Source organism: Hibiscus syriacus, unplaced genomic scaffold (genome assembly GCF_006381635.1).
Source record: "Hibiscus syriacus cultivar Baekdansim isolate YM2019G1 unplaced genomic scaffold, ASM638163v2 tig00113279_pilon, whole genome shotgun sequence".
NCBI classification, from domain to species: Eukaryota; Viridiplantae; Streptophyta; class Magnoliopsida; order Malvales; family Malvaceae; genus Hibiscus; species Hibiscus syriacus.
The window spans coordinates 673,240-677,203 of NW_024063450.1; the positions used below are offsets into that span (position 1 = coordinate 673,240).

Sequence of the window (3,964 nt, forward strand, 5' to 3'; positions counted from 1 at the left end):
ATTCCCTCCCTTTTCTCATACTCTCTCTCTCCTCTCCTCTCCTCCGCCATTACTGCCAAACGCCACTCTTCTCTTCCTTTGATGCGCTCGCTCTTTTCTTCTTCTCCCCATCCGATCACAACTCTCCTCAGACTCGTTCGATCCCACCGCCGATTCTTCTCCTCGAAGAATCCGAGATTGTCGAATCCAATGGCGATTCCTCCAAAGTCCTCCCCCGCTGCCGTTATCCCCAGCGAGGACCGTCTAGCGACTAGGTTATGGATCAAGTTTCGCAGAGAATCCATGCTTTCTCTTTACTCACCTTTCGCTCTTTGTTTGGCTTCTGGGTCTCTGAAGATCGACACTTTTCGTATATTGCCCAAGATGTACACTTTCTCAAAGCCTTTTCTCGTGCGTGAGTTCCTTTTTCATTTCTCCTCTTTTTTGGTCTTTTAGATGGAATTTTCAATTTGGGTCTTGTTTGTTTTGTAGAATGTAGAATGTCTTTTTTGGTCTTTTAGATGGAATTTTCAATTTGGATTTATTTATTTGTTTTGTGCTACTGTACAGTATATGCTAAGATTAGATGGAAGGGAATTGAAATAGCAAATGGAGATTTTTTTTTCTCCTGTATAGTTTTTATTGAATTGAAATTTAATAAAAATTTAAGAATCGGCATAAACACTTCACCTTTTGGTATTGTTGAATCCTTGCTGATATTCTCTTTAAGGGAAATGATCATGGTTTTTGCACCGTCTTGTTGAGTTACGCAAGGGGGAATTTGAGATACGTCTTTTTTATGAAACTCTGCTGATGTTTGAGACTTGAAGTTCTGTTATAAGATTGATATTAGCTAGCTTCAACCCCTTCCTAGATTTGATTGCTGAGAAAGTTAGGAAAAGAAGATGAATGAAACTTTAATTTCTAAGTGCCACTCGGTTGCTTGAGTAATTAGTCAGATGTAATTGGAGGTTATATTGTTATTATTTGGGGAAAAGTTATTACATTGCTTGAGGCGGGTCAGTTTCCATAATTTAAATTGGCATGTTGTGCTAGAATAAAAGGAATATCTTTGTTCTCTTAGCTGGTTTAATTTAGAATTGCTTTGTTCTGTTTATACGTAGGCATATGTCCTTAGTTGATTTGTTGTTTTCTTCAATCTGGGTTGTAGATATGAATTGTCAGAAGACTGCACTGATGACGATGATGCAAAATTAGCTATCTCTGCGTTAAGGAAGGGTGCCTTGGAGGAGCTAAAAATGCACAATTCTTTCGTACAGGTGTGTAAGTAGGGTTCCTTTTTTCTGTTGCTTACTGCATGCTCAATTATTGGAAAAGTTAAGATAAAAAAAGGAAATTGAATCTTTCCTTTTATTGCCATTGCTTGTATATTTATAAAACATTCCCACCAACTATTTAGTACATTGGTGATTCAACCTGAGGTCATTTTGTCATATGAAATCGTCTGCACTAGAATTTAATCCGGACTTTTTGTACATTGTGTGGATATCATTAATTCACTATCCCTTTGATTCTTTCTTTCTGATCATATAGTTGGCTGTCACATGAAATATCCAGTCCTCTTCACGGATGACAAGTTTCAATTGGATTTTGATATTATAACTTTATAAGTACTAAATCATCACTCAGAGAAATTTTATAAAGAGATTCGAGTAAATAATAACACTTCCTATAGACTAAATTCTATCTGCCTTGTGCTATTTGCAAGACAATAAAGCTTCTTTTACTCTCTTAGTTATTTATTAATCTGCATGCATATCTTTTTCTCCTTGGTTCTTGTCTGGTTAAGGGTATCTTATTGGTATGAATGCTGGAATTCTGCAGGAGTGGGGTTCTGACTGTGTTAAAGAATGCCCCGTCAATTCTGCAACTTTGAAGTATACAGAATTCTTGCTGGCAACAGCTTCTGGGAAAGTTGAAGGACTAAAAGCTCCAGGAACACTTGCCACTCCATTTGAGAAAACAAAGATTGCAGCTTACACTCTAGGGGCCATGACACCTTGCATGAGGCTGTATGCCTTTCTGGGCAAGGAGTTTCAGGCACTTCTAGAATCCAGCGACCACGATCACCCATACAAGAACTGGATTGAGAATTATTCTTCTGAAAGCTTTCAGGTATGGTATTGATAGCACTCGTTTGTAGTGGTCAACTTGATTAGAGTCTCAGACTATTGATTCTTTGAATTTAGGCATCAGTTCTGCAAACCGAAGACTTGCTGGATAAACTTAGTGTACCTTTGACAGGCGAGGAACTAAACATCATTGAGAAGCTTTATCACCAAGCAATGAAACTTGAAATAGAGTTCTTCTATAGTCAACCGCTTACTCAGCCTACTATTGCTCCTTTGACCAAGGAACATGCTCCTGAACAAGATTGTCTTATGATATTTTCTGATTTTGATCTTACTTGCACGGTTGTTGATTCATCTGCCATTTTGGCAGAGATAGCAATAGTAACGGCCCCAAAATCTGATCAGAACCAACCAGCAGGTCAAATTACTGGGATGTCGTCTGCTGAGCTGAGGAACACCTGGGGTCAATTTTCTACACAATACACAGAAGAGTATGAACAATGCATAGAGAGTATTTTGCCTTCTGAGAAAGGTATTTAACTATATGTCTATAATCTTCAAAAGATGTATGGATAGCATTTAAACTAGTTCCTTAACATTGATTTTTACATCCCATGATTTTACAGTGGAGTTCAACTATGAAACTTTGTATAAAGCACTTGAGCAACTCTCGGACTTTGAGAAAAGAGCAAATTCTAGGGTGATAGAGTCAGGGGTGCTTAAGGGTCTAAACCTTGAAGACATTAAACGAGCTGGCGAAAGACTGATTCTTCAAGATGGTTGCATTAACTTCTTTCAAAAAATCACACAGAATAGAAGTATTAATGCCAATGTTCATGTTCTTTCTTATTGTTGGTGCGGTGATCTCATCCGGACAGCTTTTTCTTCAGGTAAGTTTGTTCTCTCTCAACAGCTCTCTCTCCACCGTCTTATACTTCTTCTATCTTGTCAGTTGCTTGAGAAACCGAATGTTCGAATTTACCCCTTGAACATTAACACTGACAGAAACTTTGTTGAAGCAGGGGGTTTAGATGCTCTGAGCATACATGCAAATGAGTTCAGTTTTGCAGAATCACTATCCACAGGAGAAATTGTTTGGAAAGTTCAGTCCCCTATCGACAAAATTCAATCTTTCGATGATATTTTACAAGACTGTAGCAGTGACAGAAAAAACTTGAGTGTTTACATCGGAGACTCGGTGGGCGATCTACTGTGTCTGGTGAAAGCAGATATAGGCATTGTGGTAGGGTCAAGTTCAAGCCTAAGGAGAGTGGGGAGTAAGTATGGTGTTTCTTTTGTGCCATTGTTCCCAGGCATGGTTAAGAAACAGAAGGAGTTTGCTGAAGGAAGAAGCCCTTGTATTTGGAAGGGTCAATCTGGAATTCTTTACACTGCTTCTAGTTGGGATGATATCCATGCCTTCATTTTGGGGTTGTAGAATTTATTATTATTATTCTTAGGACAAATTAATGAATTATTTTATTTATGGAGTAAGGGGCAGCAATACGAAATAACACCTATTGGAATCCTTTTTGTTCTCCCTAAATGACAATGTTATGTAATTATTTTTTTTAGGTATATTTAAAAATAAATTACAAAAATTAAGCTTGTGACTATTTTAGTCTCGTTTATGAAATTAAAAAAATGTTTTAGATTTTTAAAGAAAAAATCATTGGATTTTTATTGTAAGTTTATGTATTGAATTATTATCTCATTTCAACTTTGATAGTTTGAATTTAACTGTTTGTGGTTAAAAACTAATTTTGAAAAGATAAAATGTCAATTTTATACGTTTTGCTCTAAATTAAAAAATAATATTTGAATTATATTTATACTCATTAATACTATGATTTTTGAAATACATCAATTTAAACTATAATAAAAATATAAAA

General features: G+C 36.4%; 1 pseudogene; it reads left to right on the top strand.

The window, feature by feature from the left end:
• On the top strand, positions 1 to 3,633 carry LOC120186086 (annotated as a pseudogene).
• Positions 3,634 to 3,964: the final 331 nt, after the last annotated feature.